The 18729-nt window shown below is 41.0% G+C and overlaps 1 protein-coding gene across 8 annotated transcripts in view; it reads left to right on the top strand.

Moving 5' to 3' along the window:
* The window catches only part of LOC114653270 (nucleolar protein 4-like), a 540745-nt gene that overhangs the window by 454454 nt on the left and 67562 nt on the right, over window positions 1-18729 (top strand). The window lies entirely within an intron of this gene.

Below are 18729 nucleotides of genomic sequence, written 5' to 3'. Positions count from 1 at the left end.
TCACATTGATATTAACCAAGCCTGGAATCTAATGTAGGCCTTTGGAGGTACAGTAATCCCTCCTCCATCGCGGGGGTTGCATTCCAGAGCCACCTGCGAAATAAGAAAATTCGCGAAGTAGAAACCATATGTTTATATGGTTATTTTTATATTGTCATGCTTGGGTCACAGATTTGCGCAGAAACACAGGAGGTTGTAGAGAGACAGGAACGTTATTCAAACACTGCAAACAAACATTTGTCTCTTTTTCAAAAGTTTAAACTGTGCTCCATGACAAGACAGAGATGACAGTTCCATCTCACAATTAAAAGAATGCAAACATATCTTCCTCTTCAAAGGAGTGCGCGTCAGGAGCACAGACTGTCAGAGAGAGACAGAGAAAAGCAAACAAATCAATAGGGCTGTTTGGCTTTTAAGTATGCGAAGCACCGCGGCACAAAGCTGTTGAAGGCGGCAGCTCACACCCCCTCCATCAGGAGCAGACAAAGAGAGAGAGAGACAGAGAAAAACAAACAAGCAAAAATCAATACGTGCCCTTCGAGCTTTTAAGTATGCGAAGCACCGTGCAGCATGTCGCTTCACTAAGCAGCTGCACAGAAGGTAGCAACGTGAAGATAATCTTTCAGCATTTTTAGACGAGCATCCATATCGTCTAGGTGTGCGAACAGCCCCCCTGCTCAATCCCCCTACGTCAGGATCAGAGAAAGTCAGCGCAAGAGAGAGGGAGAAAAGTAAGTTGGGTAGCTTCTCAGCCATCTGCCAATAGCGTCCCTTGTATGAAATCAACTGGGCAAACCAACTGAGGAAGCATGTACCAGAAATTAAAAGACCCATTGTCCGCAGAAATCCGCGAACCAGCAAAAAATCCGCGATATATATTTAAATATGCTTACATATAAAATCCGCGATAGAGTGAAGCCACGAAAGGCGAAGCGCGATATAGCGAGGGATCACTGTATCTGCCAGCTATACGTCCCATCACTGTGCTTCACATTTTTCTATTATTTAATCACTATTGATGATTAATTTTATGTTTCGATATGCAAAAGTGAACTCAAGTAGTTTTCAGAAATGTATCCTATGTTCAGTAAATGATGCTTGTTTTACATTGTAAGAAGTTTGAAAAACAAGAGGAGACCATTCAGTCCGTCAAGCTAGTATGACTAGCTACTCTAAATTCTAACTCATCCAGATACTTGTTGAAATTTTTTAGTCAAGGTTTTCACTTCAATGTACTACTAGATTGGTGATTCTAAATTGGCCCTAGTGTGTGCTTGGTGTGGGTGTGTTTGTGTGTGTCCTGCGGTGGGTTGGCACCCTGCCCGGGGTTGTTTCCTGCGTTGTGCCCTGTGTTGGCAGGGATTGGCTCCAGCAGACCCCCGTGACCCTGTGTTCGGATTCAGCGGGTTGGAAAATGGATGGATGGATGTACTACTAGAAAGTCAAGTAATATAGGGGCAGAGTGGTGGCTCTGAGGCTAAGATCTGCACTGGTATCCAGAAAGTTGCTGGTTCAAATCCCTGTCACTACCAAAAGAGATCCTACTCTGCTGGGCCCTTGAGCAAGACCCTTAACCTATAATTGCTCCAGGGGTGCTGTAAAATGGCTGACCCTGTGCTCTGACCCCAAGGGGTAGGCGAAAACTAACAAATTCCTAATACAAGAAATTATATAAGGCAAATTAAAGAACAAAAAAATATATAGCCAACTCAATGAATGAAAATAAAGTTAAGTTTTTGAAAACTTTGTGAAATATTTTTTTTTTTAATTGTCCCCTAATGGTCTTAAAAATGCTACATGTTTATTCTGCACTTGCTCACTGTGCATAAGAAGGAGCTTTGAGGCTCTTCTTCGCTTCTTGCCTTAGGCAGCCAAAAATGAAGTTTCAGCCATATAAAATACACCATATGGGGTTGTAGCATGTAACGCCTCAACTTTAGATTGTGACTTCATGACCTACTAGCTGTTTTCTGCAACTAACAGATGAAGCACAACAGAACTTCTCTTTGACTAAATATGTTCTGCAGTTCATAATGCTGGGTGCCTCTCCTGATTTGTGCTTTTCGCTGATGAGTTTGCCCCCCATGACCCGGACCTGTTTATTCAGGCGTGGACACAATAGGGTGGATATGTTCTTTCAATGGACTAAAGAAATTTGTATTTTGTTTTTAATTAGATGGGGACATTGGTCCAGATTTTAAGTGTATTTTCATACATAGTGATTTTCTTGAGTTGTTAACAGAGTTGGCCATGGTTCCTTAGTGAGTAAGTGGAAGGGACTGAACTGCCATTAGTTTAGTTTTAGTGTACAATAAAATGTATGTATCAGGCCACAATGTCTACACTTGTATTTTATAGACTATAGTCTTCTATGAAGAATAAAATACAAAATTGTTTTCCTTTTATGCGGCTTGTACTAAGGTTTCCCATGGGAGCTTGTATATTTCAACAGCATGTGACTCACTTGATAAATTCTTTCACATTTAATGTGTGTCACCATTTTCTGCCATCAGTACTGCAGCACTGCAAGTGCCACTTGCACAGCAACTGATGCTCGCTGGGTAGATTAGCATTGTGAATCACAAGTAATTAATGTCATGTTTTATGCAGAATGGGTTGATTGAGGCACAGGATAGCATTCCAGATTGCAGTTATCCCTTTTCCATTTTCTACATGCTTTAAACTCATTTTAGTTCATGTGTGCACATACACTTACAGTCTATAAGAGTGATTCATCAGAGTGTTGGCGTTAAGATTTAGGCATTCGAGGCCCAGCGTAAATTGGACCCAAGGGCAGGAAGATAACTGGATGGACAAGTGAAGACCAGGTGGAGTGTTAGAGAGTGATAGAAAAAAGAATCATGGATCAGGTAAAAAAAAAATATTTACATGTAATCCTCGTTTTGATCAGGAAGGAATAAGTGCTGTAATCTTTATTTTGAGGTTATTGTCGGAAAATCTTCAGAGGAAAGCTGGGAAGCCATGTAATTGACACTCTGTGACAAAAAAAAGGCTAAACCCGGAAGGAGCGGTCCGGCTTGCATTTAACACATGTGGATAATCGGCATTGTGAGGTGCCAGTAATTTATTTTATATGTGTGTTAAACACAGCTGCCCTTGTTTGTTGACCTATCACTATGCGGCTGCAAATCCATCATTTAATTTACAACATGATGGCAGGCCTGATCACCAGCAGTTAAGAGATGGGTTTCAGAGGAGAGATTTGACTTTTAACACACTGTTTCTAGGACAGCAGGCTCTCCCTTAATGTCAGCAAAACCATGGATTTTGTCATAGACACAGACCACATACTGTATCGCTGCATTGGAGGAGATAGTGTGAAGATGGTCAGCAGCTTCAAACATGTCTTGACAAAGAATTTACTTCATCAGATTTCTAACATAAACCTGGATGCGTCCATCTGTTCTCACCAACCTGTGCATGTGTACAATGGAGCAGGCTCTCACTGGCAGCACCTGTTCACCTCATGACATAAGATCAATATTACTGGCACACAGCCCCTTTCCATCCAAGACATTTACAACACTCCCTGCATGAGTAAAGCAAACTGTATTATTAAGGACCTCTGCAGTCGTTCACGGTCACTTTTATCTTACCCTCATAATAGAAAACAGTTCACGATCATCAGCAATCTTATAGATTTAGGAACAGTTTTTATCAAAAGTCTTATGGTTACTCAACAGCCACTCATATCCATAACTGCGTACATACATGTTGTAACCTCTAGGGGGCACCACTACACCCCAAACCATAGACACAGCAATACCCAACACAATTCCAGATTCAAATAAATGATTTTTAATTTGAGAAAATGCCTTCTTCATACAAGTACCAGCAATATAAACCAATTCCTCCTTCCTCCTCCAAAAAATCATGGCCCACCTCCTCCTGACTCTGACTCAATTAAAGTGAGGCAGCGAGCTTTCTTTTAAACCAGGTCTGGGAACCACTTCTGGTCTCTTGTCCAAGTCGTCCAGAGCATCTCCAGGTTGTGCAAGGCAGTACCCCCCATGCTGCAGCGCCCTCTGGTGGTATCCAAAGACCCCAACAGGACAGCTTTTCCAGATTCCAGCTCCCATGTCACCCTGCAGGTGTCTTAATTATCTCCATCTTTGAGGAACACTGCCATCTGTTGTGTTTGGGAATGAACTGCTCCCAGATAACCCTTTCATCCAGTTCATCCATTATGGCCTTTTGGCCAGGTACAAATCCTTCCTTTATCCCAAACAGGATGCCTGTCTTGCCTTCTTGGAACTACAATGTATATAAAACATACATACAGTTTTTTTATTGTCTGTTATTGGAATTGTACTATAGTCACCAGTGTGTGGAAGACATGCAAGTAATACTTTAATTATATTGTACACACTGTGGAGACTGGCCCGGATACATACAGGCAGACATCGTTGTTACACCCAACACACGTTTATTAACAGTCCCAGTATTTACAAAAGTGCCACACAACCCCAAAGTCCCCCCAAAGTCCAGGCCAACACACACTGCCTTCTCACTCTTCAGGCAGACTCCCGCCACTGTCTGAAGGAAGGCGGGCCCCTTTTATGTGCACCCGGATCTGCTCCTGGTGCTTCCCAGCAATCTCCAACCAGCACTCCCCAGTGTGGCGGAAGTGCCGACTGTGTGCCCGGAAGCACTCCGGGTGTCCCCACTCTTCTTCCCCCCAGCAATTCCTGGTGTGGCGGAAGTGCTGGGGTCCAGGGCTCTCCAGGCATGGGGGTGCCCCCTGGCGGCGACCACGGGCCCCTACAGGTTTGAGCTTCCCAGCTCCATACCCGTGGCCCCCAAAGGAACTAGGGCGGTCGCCCCCTCGTGGTCTGGAAGGGCACAAGCCCTCCTCCAGTCTTCCTGGGCGTCCCAGCTGGGTACCACCCCCAGCCGGGTGCCACAGTACATTAAACTTTACCTCGAATTTATTACGACCACTAGAGTGTCACTTATCACACGTAACATTAAAAGGAAACAAGTGGACAGATAGACTGTACTTCTACTTCACTATAGCCAGAATGATTAGGTTATGAGTTTATCATTTGTGTGAATGGCTTAGTGGGGTTAAAAGGTTATGCTTTATGAAATCAGCCTGATATATCATGGCAAATGTTAGCTTATGGATGTGACAGGCAGCTATGGTAGCAACAAAAAGCTCTCATAACCATTGGGAAGATTATGGCTCATGTAAAAGACATCAAAGCTCTTACAGTAACACTTTCCACCATTTACAGGGATGTTTTACCCAACAAGGACTGCCAGGTAGTACACTGAAATAACAATTTGCTGAGTTGGAACTCAGTTCACAATGTCCATTGCAGTGCTTATCACTGCCCCATGCCATTGCTACTGCGTTAGATTAGGTAAAGCTTATTAATCCCATGGGGAAACTCACATGCACACAGCAGCAGAAACATAAAAACAAGGATACAGACTCACACAACATACATAATACAACCAGTCAATCAAATGATATGTAAAAATAAATATAAATAAATAAATAAATTTGCATTGTTCTGATATTTCAAAATGGTATTTCAAAATAAACTTAACAAGAGCCATGGGATGAAGCATTGAAATGCCAGATAGCAGTGAGCAGAAAAGACCCCCCCCAATGGCACTTCTGAGCATACCGTGGTGGAATGAGCCTGTGACTAAAAGTGCTACAATAGAGTGCCTCCTGGTGGGGATCGAAGGTTTTTCTTGATGGCATCCAATTTTGCCACCATCCTCTTTTCTACAACAGCTTCCAGTGTGCCCATGGTTCACCTTGTGATGGAACAGGCTTTCCTAATAAGCTTATTCAAGCATTGTGCTTATTGAGCTCAAGTTGCTTCCCCAGGTGACCACAGCATAGAACATCACATTAGCTACTATGGACTGATAGAACATTTTCAGCGGTTTGCTGCACACATCAAAAGACCTGCATCTCCTAAGCTTGTGCAGTCTGCTCTGGCCCTTCTTATACAACGCCAATGTTTTTCAGAGCAGTCCAGTATGTTGTTTATGTGGACCTCTGGTACTTGTAGCTAAGCACCAGTTCTACATCCCCACCCTGCATGGTGACAGGTCTCATAGGCTCCTTGGCACACCTAAAGTCCACCACCAGCTCTTTTATCTTGCTGATGTTATGTTGCAAGTTGTTGTCTTTGCACCACAAGACAAAGTCCTCCACAACCTTCCTGTACTCTGACTCGTCTCCATTATTATTGCAGCCTATGATGGATAAGCCATCTGACAATTTCTGTAGATTGCAGCGCTGGTATTATGCTGGAAATCTGTGGTGTAGTGGGTGAGCAGGAAGAGAGACAGGACAGTTCCCTGAGATGCTCCAGTATTGTTACATGCCACCATTTCTGACACACAGTCCTTCAGCCTCACAGACTGCTGTCTGCTGATCAGGTAGTCCATGATACAGGAGATTGTTGGGACATCGAGATGCAAAACCTTGAGCTTTTCTCCAAGTCACTGTGGCAGAATGGTGTTAAAAGCACTGGAAAAGTCAAAGAACATGATTCTGATTGTGGTGCCAGCTTTGTCCAAGTGGGACTAGGCTCTGTGGAAAATATAGATGAGAGCATCTTCCACATCTATATGTGTCTGATAGGCAAACTGCAGAGGATCCAGATGTTCTGAGACCAGGGGTCAGAGCTGTTTTAGGACCAGCCTCTCAAAGGTTTTCATGATGAATGAAGGAAGACTCACTGGTCTGAATTCCTTGGGATCACTGGAATGACCTTTCTTTGGCACTGGGACCACATTGGATGTTTTCCACAGCTGAGGAACCTTCTGCAAATTCAGGGAAAGTGAGACCAGGTGTTATAGGACACCACAGAGCTGGTTAACAAATGTTTTCAGCACCCTGGGGCTGATTCTATCCGGCCCTGAAGCTTTGTTTATGCATAGTTTTCTCAACTCTCTCTCCTCAGCAGACACACAAAGTCCAGAGAGTGGAGAGGAGCGGGAGACCACAGGTATGACGTCATTGTTGGGGAAGGTTGTGCAGGGTGTAGATGGCAGTTGGGATTCTAGAACTTCCTCAGCTACAACAATTTTGCTTTATTTTCCAATGTGAGGTCCTGTGAATGGAATACAAAGCTTTGAAATGAACAGTTATATTCCCATTTTATCCTGTTTTTTTGAGATGCATTCGTGTGATTATAACTGGCCAGATGTCAGTGTTGTGTAAGTGACTGATTCATTCACTCAGCAGTCAGTCAGTCATTGTCTAACCCACTTAGTCCTGAACAGGGTGGTGGGGGTCTGCTGGAGCCCATCCCAGCTAACACAGGGCACAAGACAAAAAAAACCCTGGACAGGGCGCCAGTTTGTCACAGGGCAAACACACACAGCCCAGCCACACACAGGGGCCAATTTAGGATCACCTGAACTCCATGTTTTTGGACTGTGAGAGGAGACGGGAGCACCCATGCAGACATGGGGCGAACATGCAGACTCCACACAGGGGACACTGGCGTTCTTACTGCAAGGCAGCAGCTCTACTACTACACCACCATACCTCTCCTAACTGATTCATTTATCTCCAAACATCATTTAACACAAGGTGATGTCTTGGTCTTGTTGTTTTATGATCCTGACCTGCCATCAAACAAGGTGGAGGTTGCTGTAGTATAGAATTTGTAGTGTCATTTCCAGCTATAATATTTTTATCAAACAAATACATTTGTTTTCAAAACTGCAGAATGTGTTATTGTCCTTTTTGTTGTTCCCATACAAGTATCACTGATATTCGTATATTGATCTGTAGAAGGAATTTCATATTGATTTTGTAAACGACTTAATTTGCATTATATTAGATTTGAATTAGTGGTGGATTTGAAAAATCCCTAAATTTCCATTGAAACTCCAAGTTTGTGTTTGGTATAGTTGAAGAGGTTGACAGAGATATCTTATTTCACTGATCACTTATCTTTATATGCAGAACATATATATATATACTTATATAATATATATATATATATATATTATATATGTATATGTATATAAAAGCTAAGAAGTAACAGATATTAAAATAGTTTGAGGTTGACACCTCCAGGACCCCAACGATGTCTGGCTTGTCTGACTCCATTTCTACACTTTGGCTGTGGTTCTGCCATTAGTTGATGGACAGATACAGTATTGTTGTTTTTCATTTATGTTAATTAGTGTCTACTTTGTTTTGACGTAGGGCAGCATGGTGGTGCAGTGGTAGCGCTGCTGCCTCACAGTAAGGAGACCTGGGTTCGCTTCCCGTGTCCTCCCTGCGTGGAGTTTGCATGTTCTCCCCGTGTCTGCGTGGGTTTCCTTTAGGTACTCTTGTTTCCTCACAGTCCAAAGACATGCAGGTTAGGTGCTTTGGCGATCCTAAATTGTCCCTAGTGTGTGTGTGTGTGTGCCATGCGGTGGGCTGGCGCCCTGCCCAGGGTTGTTCCTGCCTTGTGCCCTGTGCTGGCTGGGATTGGCTCCAGCAGACCCCCATGACCCTGTGTTAGGATATAGCGAGTTGGTGAATGACTGACTGACTGACTGAAAAAATCTGTATCCTCATATGTGATTGTTCTGTATTTAGTAAGTGGTGTAATCTTGCATTTTGCCTTATAGTTTCTACTGTTGTATTGTATTTCTGAAGTGGCAATGATTGATTGGCCTTTAACTCTGTGAAGATGGCCGCTTGTGTCCTGTTTTGTGTTTAGTATTTACCCCATTTCTTGACACCCATTTCACACCTTACCTACCTGGAAGGGGGTGTCTCTCTCTGAATTGCCTTTCTAAGATTTCTTCAATTATTTCCCTACAAGGGTTTTTGGGAAATTGTTCTTTTCTTCTTAGGGAGTCAAGGCTGGAGGGGCTGTCAAAAAAAAAACGGGGCCCTTTAAATCCTATTGAGGCATTCCTTGTGTGATTTTGGACTACATAAGAAAGAAATTGTTGTTGTTGTTGTTGTCCCAAAAGAGGGTGCACTTCCCCTGTAAATAGACCAGTAAGAGGAGAAGCGAATGTTCAATGTAATTCCGCCTGTTCTAGCCCTGAGGCACTCGTTAAAACAAAAGTGAAATAAGCTATAAAAAACCAAAATTGAGTCTTGAATATGTGCTTGTTGTAACTACCCACTATGTGGATCTTAAAATGAGCAGGAGGACTATTCATTCTTGATATTCATGTTCTGCGGTGGGTTGGCACCCTGCCCAGGATTGGTTCCTGCCTTGTGCCCTGTGTTGGCTGGGATTGGCTCCAGCAGACCCCCGTAACCCTGTGTTTGGATTCAGCAGGTTGGAAAATGGATGGATGGATGGATATTCATGTTGCATGTTTACCTTTTTTGAACTCATAACAGAATTCAAATGATGGATACATGGGTGAAAAGTATACTTAAATAGTGCAAATAACATTTTGACATAGGTGCACACTGAATGATCTCTCCTGGTGTAATTTGTTTTATTAAATGAAGCTGAGGTGTGGGGGGTGCCCATCTTCCACTGTAAAATTCTGTGTTTCCTTTTACCATAATTATGTAACATTAGCTCTGTAGTACATAGTCCATGAATTAATGATTACAGACTTATGCTAAAAGTCATAAACTGTGCAATGTCGTTAATGACTGACTGACAAGCAGGCAGACAGACAGGCGGAGATGAAAAGATTCCCTTGGGTCGATAGCAGGTCAGATAGGTCAATCTTTAGTTCTCTCTGATTTGTCAGCAGTGCTGACTGCCTCATTCAATCAGCCGCACGGGTAAGGTGCAATTAAGTCAAGGGTCTAGGTAAGGATGCTTCAGCTTAATTGTAACGAAATCTGCCTCCAAAAATATAAGCTCATTTGAAAACAATCAGGTTTCAATGTGATATATATTGAGATATTATCAGTCCTCCATTTGCTCACTTAACAGCATTGATAAAACGTGCCCTGTGGTGCGACGAAGGGGAGAATATGTATGTGAATTCTTTAATGAGAGTGAAATCCACAGGGCTAAAGCATATAAAACATGCCTGAGGCTCGCAGCTGTCAGTTATTTGTCATGTGTAATCCTGGTAACTCTTCTAACAGAGTAACTGAGTGGTGTTCGCCTCAAGGCAACAGGGAAGCTTTGCACTCAGAGGAGATCTGTTGATTTTGCATAGCATGTTAAATAATATTCTGTGGGTACTGGTTTATCAAATTGTTTTCAATAAGAATGTCGCTCCTAGCACCACAAATCACTATCTTAGGTACACAGCGAGGATTGGCAGATGGAACTGACACTTTCAAATATTTGGATGTATGCTTTGGCTGTACGGTTTGGGATTTCCATCTGTGGCTCCCTTTAACTCTTTAAATTGTCTGAAATGGCGCCATCTAATTGTAGGATCACAGGTAAAGTTGGGCTGATGTCTATTTTTGCATTAAGGAAATGAATCGAGGAAGAGTAGAAGCATTTGTTAGCAGACCCCAAACATGTATAATGCCAATGAGGCCAAATTATGATAAAAGAAAGGATTTATTATAACAAACAATAACATACAACAGAGTGCAGGGCTATTATAAATCAGAATAAAGCGAACATAACAGAACCTAAATTCCCTCTGGGCCTACCTAAAACCAATGTCACATTATGTGATTTCTAGTGGTTGAGTATGTCCGCATGTTGCTGATCTCGTTGCTGGACCATATCGGTTTAAATAACTGAAAAGCACTGGGCATGTCTACTCTATCAGCAGAGTGCCACCGGTCCAGTGCAGTCATGCTCACCCCGTTTTGTCACAGCCAGTAACATGCAGCCTGATGGATCCAGTGCTGTACAAAGAGTTGAAAGGCACAGGGAGTTCAACTTCAGTCTCGGCTCTTTTTTTCTCTGTTTCTATTCTGTTGTGGTATATAAAAAGAGAGACATCAGACAGACGAGCTTCTCTTTTGTTTGTCATATCAAAAGCCCCTGTACTCCTTATTTCCCATCACTGCATTATTTAAATTGTACTTCCAAGTGAGCATTCATTGGTTGTGAGCTCTCATGCACACACAACCCACCCCTAAAACGTAAGACAAAATGAAACCTGTATGATGTTCTTGGAGTGTGTCATGTTATGTGACGGGTTTCTTGGGAATATGCCGCCAACTGCCTCAAAGATTATGTAAATGAAGTCTGCAACTGAAAAACTTGCATAATGTGACATAGCCTTAATGGAGATTTACAAACTATAAATTAACACACTTTGTCTTTGCCCCTCATTGCCTTCTATGTATATAAACTCATGGCAAGGGTTGCTGCCCATGGCTGTGGGCGCTGGGGTATCACAGGGCTTTTGTAAGCAGTCACAACATATACAGTCATATGAAAAAGTTTGGGAACCCCTCTCAGCCTGCATAATAATTGACTCTACTTTCAACAAAAAAGATAACAGTGGTATGTCTTTCATTTCCTAGGAACATCTGAGTACTGGGGTGTTTTCCGAACAAAGATTTTTAGTGAAGCAGTATTTAGTCGTATAACATTAAATCAAATGTGAAAAACTGGCTGTGCAAATATGTGGGTCCCCTTGTTATTTTGCTGATTTGAATGCATGTAACTGCTCAATGCTGATTACTTACATTACCAAATTGGTTGGATTAGCTTGTTAAGCCTTGAACTTCATAGGCAGGTGTGTCCAATCATGAGAAAAGGTATTTAAGGTGGTCAATTGCAAGTTGTGCTTCCCTTTGACTCTCCTCTGAAGAGTGACAGCATGGGATCCTCAAAGCAACTCTCAAAAGATCTGAAAACAAAGATTGTTCAGTCTCATGGTTTAGGGGAAGGCTACAAAAAGAGGTTTAAACTGTCAGTTTCAACTGTAAGGAATGGAATCAGGAAATGGAAGGCCACAGGCACAGTTGCTGTTAAACCCAGCAGGTCTGGCAGGCCAAGAAAAATACAGGAGCGGCATATGCGCAGGATTGTGAGAATGGTTACAGACAACCCACAGATCACCTCCAAAGACCTGCAAGAACATCTTGCTGCAGATGGTGTATCTGTACATCATTCTACAGTTCAGCACAATTTGCACAAAGAACATCTGTATGGCAGGAGGATGAGAAAGAAGCCCTTTCTGCACTTACGCCACAGAGTCGCTTGTTGTATGCAAATGCTTATTTAGACAAGCCAGATTCATTTTGGAACAAAGTGCTTTGGACTGATGAGACAAAAATTGAGTTATTTGATCAAAACAAAAAACACTTTGCATGGCGGAAGAAGAACACCGCTTTCCAAGAAAAACACCTGCTACCTTCTGTCAAATTTGGTGGAGGTTCCATCATACTGTGGGGCTGTGTGGCTAGTTCAGGGACTGGGGCCCTTGTTAAAGTCGAGGGTCAGATGAATTCAGCCCAATATCAACAAATTCTTCAGGATAATGTTCAAGCATCAGTCGCAAAGTTGAAGTTACACAGGGGTTAGATATTCCAACAAGACAATGACCCAAAACACAGTTTGAAATCTACAAAGGCATTCATGAAGAGGGAGAAGTACAATGTTCTGGAATGGCTGTCACAGTCCCCTGACTTGAATATCATCGAAAATCTATGGGATGATTTGAAGCAGGCTGTCCGTGCTCAGCAGCCATCAAATTTAACTGAACTGGAGATATTTTGTATGGAACAATGGTCAACAATACCTCCATCCAGAATCCAGACACTCATCAAAGGCTATAGGAGGACTGCGTCTAGAGGCTGTTATATTTACTAAAGGAGGCTCAACTAAGTATTGATGTAATATCTCTGTTAGGGTGCCCAAATTTATGCACCTGTCTAATTTTGTTATGATGCATATTGCATATTTTCTGTTAATCCAATAAACTTAATGTCACTGCTGAAATACTACTATTAAAAGGAAGTTACTACTTTGAAAGCTCAGCCAATGATAAACAAAAACCCAAAGAATTAAGAGGGGTTCCCAAACTTTTTCATATGACAGTATATGTGTAAATGAGTTCACTGTATGTATAGACATGCTATATGTATTACTCTTAGAAGTGCTTTCATTGTTACAATTTAATTACAAATGTAAATTAAATGGATCTCCATGCACGCACTTTTTTAAGTTTACCTTGAATAAGGCTTTTCAGTTTGTAACTCATCTTCAATAGAATTCTGTCTATTCTGTCTTCGAGGTTTTTATGAACAACCTAAATGGTTTCTAAGGCAGACCCTGAGGCTTTGTTTCCTTCATGTTTGATAATTACCATTTCCATCCCGCCCTTTATAGAGCCACTGGATGTGAAACGCAGTAGCTGCTATGCACTCAATGAGTCCTGTTATCAGCAGACTGATGAAAAAAATAAAAATACAACTGCGTTTGAATCCATCAGACAGTCATGACACTGATTTTTCAGTATTGTTAATGTCAGGAAGCTTTTAATAAGAGTGATCATTAGCATGAAATAAAACACTCTAACCTCATGCAGATAGCAGACACATAATTCACTAATGAAATTTAAATCTCTGTAAAGCTAGGAATTTCAGGAGTTAGTGTTGAGAAAGCCAGGCTAAGATTCATGACATATTTCTGTGTAGCCCTAAAATGAACACTTCTCTATGATCATCCATTCAGTGTGAACTGTGGGAAGTGCAATTATCACCCAGCAATCTAACTTTCTGCACTTAAAGATACCTCATGGCATTTTGCAGGATTGTAGTTCTAAATATAGTTCATAAAACCACAGCGATTTGTTAAATAAAATTGCATGCAGTGTGGAGGGAAAAGAACCAAAAGGTACACCAAAGATTATTAAACTAAGTGCCACTTAAAGAGCTAATCAATTAATAATGCGAAACAGAAGTATAGTAATAACTTCAGAGTGTATGTGTTTTGCCCTGAGTTAGTGGTATTTTGAGCAGAATTATTTTTATACCATAATAAATCAATCTGGGTTCTGACATTTTTCATAAAATGCTGTGATAGGATGTCACCTTGTGCAGAGTTATTTTCCTGTCTTGCACCCAGTGCTGTGTGGATCGGCTTCAGTTCCTCGTGACCCAGAGCTGAGTGACCAATTTTAAGAATCACACTACAGGACTTCAAGTCACTGGATCTTGTTGCCTTGCTAATGTCAGATTACATAACTAGGAATGCGCGATGGGATGACAGGTTACACTACTCCCTCACAACTTCTCAGCTCTTTCGGATGTCCTAGTTTAGTAAGAGTATGACTAAGTTGACACATTTTCATAGCCAAATAATGCAGAGCACACACAAACAAACATAAGCTATAATATTGACTTTTGTGCTGGCTGCAAAGTCTCAAGTGCCAGTCCTCTGTCCTTAAATTCCTGAAAGCCCATTTTCTTCATTTCTTGAGTTCTCCATTTTCTTCTCTTTTTCTTTTCCACACAGGTTTGGTTGGGCTGTTCTCTGTTTACATCTTAAATGGTGGGACACAATGAGTTCACACATCACAGGCTGTTGCTTTGAAAAGCAGCCATCAAAATATTAGTGATAGCTACTGTAGTGACCCTGTCTTAAAAAAATGGGTGTAGGTCTTCAAAAAGACACCAAAGAATAGAGCTACCTTCTTTACAGGTCTGAACTCCAAGGTAGGCCTTATGCCAGGCAGCCTAGCCCAAACTCAACAGGCAAGCTTCTGCAAGAAAGGTCCAAGGACTCTAAAGGATCTTGAGAGATTCTGAATTTCAGAGGAATGGACTCAGTTCACTATATATGTGTTCTTCCATCTTCTTGACCCCTAAAACAAAATGCTCAGGGCCATGTGCATTTTGAGAAAAAATATATTTTTGAAGGTCTATTTTTTCATTTGAACAATTTTATCTATCTGAGCGAGCTTCATCTGTGAATTAAATAGTGCCTATCTATCTATTATCTATCTATCTCTATCTATCTATCTATCTATCTATCTATCTATCTATCTCTATCTATCTATCTATCTATCTATCTATCTATCTATCTATCTATCTATCTATCTATCTATCCAGTATCCAACCCGCTATATCCTAACTACAGGGTCACGGGGGTCTGCTGGAGCCAATCCCAGCCAACACAGGGCGCAAGGCAAGGAAACAAACCCCGGGCAGGGCACCAGCCCACCGCAGATCTATCTATCTATCTATCTATCTATCTATCTATCTATCTATCTATCTATCTATCTATCTATCTATCTATCTATCTATCTATCTATCTATCTATAGTGCCTTTCACTCTGTATATATCTATCTATCGATTATATAGTGCCTTTCTCTATCTATCTATCTATCTATCTATATCTATCTATCTATCTATATATCTATCTATCTATCTATCTATCTATCTATCTATCTATCTATCTATCTATATCTATCTATCTATCTATCTTGCTGTTCCCTGACACATAATGAGTAATTTCTGTGGATGTGAAACAATAAAACTAACTACTGCTTCCCCATATATATCAATATCACATGGATGCTATGATAAAAGAATTAATTTATGTTAATGTGGGGACAAATAAACATCTTTTTCTGCCAATGCATCTGCTCCGGTCTTTATTTATTTGCATTACCCTGATCTGAAAGGTTTTTGGGACATCCTTTTATTCAATGGTTATATACTTTCTGTATGTTGTTTCCTTGTTCTATCTGTGTTGATATGATTTTTTCTTTAAGGACCCTGTTTGCCTTTTAGAATTTAAAGAGCTGTAGTTAGGTCAATTGGCAAATCTCCATTGGTCTCATATAATGTTGTCTTCCATTTTGGTATTTAGTCCAGGGCTGGTTCTTTCTTTGTTCATGTTACTGTCAGAATAGCTTCTGATTTTTCCATAACCTTGTACAGGAAAACATTTTCAGAAAGTTGCGGAATGGGTGGATGTTTTGCGAAAGATTCGCCTCCTTAACCTTGCTGGCCTTAAAAAATGTGTAACTGAGTATGCATTTTATTTATGACTATGATGTAAAAGAACTGAAATGCACAACAGAAAGGATTTTCAAAAACAACAAATTTATTTATGGGCTCCAGCAAAGACAAGAAAGACAATTAATGATTAGACTGATCCAAGCTGAGTGAAAAAGGTCACCTGCAATGACTGGACTCTGAGACTTCAGAAGGAGCTTCACAGTCTGCTGCGGTAAGCAACAATCAAGCAGACGTTACGTTGACCTTGTCTAATGCCAGCCGGCTCCAACGGCAGGTGTTGGCCATTTCAATTCCTCAGTGTTTGCCCACCATTTAAGTCATAGTTAACAGGAAATGGCTTGGCCCGCCTGTCTACATTCTGATCCAACTTACATAAATGGCGCTGCAAGCATGGGCTCTTTTTAATTATACACTGGCTGCCAGTTGTAGGTTAAACCTAGAAATATAAGGAGTTTTTTGTTGCTTGGACATTAGTTCTGTCACATGACAGGTTTTCTAGCAGACTTGGCATTTGTCGCAGAAACAGTTAATTCCATTTATTACTCTTTTTTTCTGAGCAGTTGTGTGCAGATTTCTAGAAATGCGGGAAAGTAGTTATTTTTTCTTATAGCCAGAGGAGCTTAGTAAGTTGTCTGTAGTCAAGTTACTTACACTGGGAAACAATTATTTTATGTGAAAAAATTACTTTCTTGACCTGCTGAAATAATTCTGAAGTATTTTTTTTGCGACCCAGTCATTGGGATGATGCCAGAATGATTCTTGTTGAGCATATACTGTACTGTATTTTGCTTGATGTGCAGAAATAATTGGCAGCCATTATTTTCCCTTTCAATCATGTGATAAATTTGAAAACACTTGTTTCACTTACTACTCCATATTTGTTCAGAAGTCTCAGAATCCTTTTTGTGAAATCATGGCTGCCCCCTACAAAGCGGACTGTTAAAATTATTTGTATTATTTCACTGAACCATAGTATGCCCCTTCAATACTGGGTCAGTACAGGCTGCTTTAAATAGTGGGCTGCGGGCCACCCGGACAATACAGTAGATGTACACTTAACCTGGATTCCTTCTATGTATATAAGCTCTTTAATTCAGTTTAATCAGATATACACCACAAGGAGGTTTCAGTAGAAAAACATATTTTAAATTAGTAACAGTTCATATAATTATTAAGCAATCATGCAGGTAATTCTTGCGATTATTAAACAATCGTGCAGGTGCTTGATGTAGTGATGTACTGATTAAAGATCATTTCATCTCTAAATTTTAAATGGAGAGGCTAGTGGTGCTAAAATGTTTGGATGTTCTGTCATGTGTTTCTGTTATTTCTTTATTTTTTGTATTACCTCGCCTTATAATTATTGTCAAATTGGCTTGAACAAAGTCGTTTCACTTTCTAGGACCTGGGTTTGATCCCGACTTTTTGTGCACTTTGCCCAATTCAGGCACGTTGCAGTTAAATGAAATGACGTCTGGCAGCCACGGTTGCCAATGTAGGCTGCAGCACTTCTTGAGACAAAAGCAGACAAAGCAGGTTAGGAAAGTGGTTGGACAAAACAAGTCAAGTCAAATTTTATTTGTTACATTCAATTATTCACAATATAATATGTAGTGAAATTCTTTCTTGCTGAACTCCAGCACTGTGTAGTAGAAGAAGAACACAATAAACAATAAATACTCAGCTCTATAACTATCTGTAAATATCAATATGTTCAATTAAAGCATTATATCAATATTATATATCACAAAATAAATAAGAGAATTAACGATAAGTACTAGGCACTGACTGGACTATGGAAAGAAGCGCCTCCTTAGGCTCTAAAAACTGGTCTTCAGGCAGTGTTAGCATTCCTCGACTGCAGCACAGAGAAGAGGCCATTGTTGGGTTGGCTGGTATCTCGGACGATTTTATTTTCTTTGTCAGGGTCCAGCATTGCTTGGTATAGATGTCCTGAAAGTTAGCTGACCGCGCCACTCTCTGCTGTGTCCGGTTTCCAAACCAGGAGGGTAATACTCCCTGTCAGGATACTTCCAGCTGTGGATTTCTAGCAATTCTTTAGTGTCTGGGAGGATACCTGTGGTCGTAGTGACATTGCTTTGCCTTTTCCACCAAGGTGTCAATTTGTTTGTATCAGGTCAGGTCCCCTGTGATGTGGACACTGAGGTATCTGAAACTGTCCACCGAGTGCTGTTAATTCTGAAGGAGGTGGTTGTGCCTCAGCTGTTTCCTCTCCTTTGTCTTGCTGACATTCAGGAGAAGACTCTTGTTCTGACACCAGTGTGACAGGCTCTCCACTTCATCCAGGTAAGCCTGCTCATTGTTGTTAGAGATCAGGTCTACCACAGCTGCGCCATCAGTAAACGTGACAGTGGTGTAGAGAAGTAATAACATGTTTTACGAGTGACATTCTCTGAATGATAACTTTGTTAAGTGTAGTCAGCTGTCGGTGAGTTATGGGACCTGAAGAGGCCATGATGTGTATTACTTTTTGTTCCAGTTTCTTGTAGCAGACTGAATTCTAAATTGTGAGGCCTTGTCATCTGGCAGAAGTACAGTAATGTGAAATCACTTCGAGTGCTCTGCAGATTATGCGGTTCTGAATATTACTAGCATTTTTTCTTTTTGAAAAGTCTGGGAGATGTACACCATATTACAATCATCTTTCAGTGTTTTTTGTGTTTTTTGTTTTTTTTTTACCTGCCTCTTTTCTTTTGTTTGGAATATCCTAGTATATCATCAAATTTGATGTCATATGAGCTGCGTGAAGCCATGGATACTGAAAACTTTATCTTGGTTGAATATTAAATGTTAAATAATTATAACTCAGAAAGATGCTGGCCTTGTGGCAGTC

This window comes from Erpetoichthys calabaricus, chromosome 6 (genome assembly GCF_900747795.2).
Source record: "Erpetoichthys calabaricus chromosome 6, fErpCal1.3, whole genome shotgun sequence".
NCBI lineage: Eukaryota > Metazoa > Chordata > Cladistia > Polypteriformes > Polypteridae > Erpetoichthys > Erpetoichthys calabaricus.
This window is presented reverse-complemented; position numbering and strand designations above follow the sequence as displayed.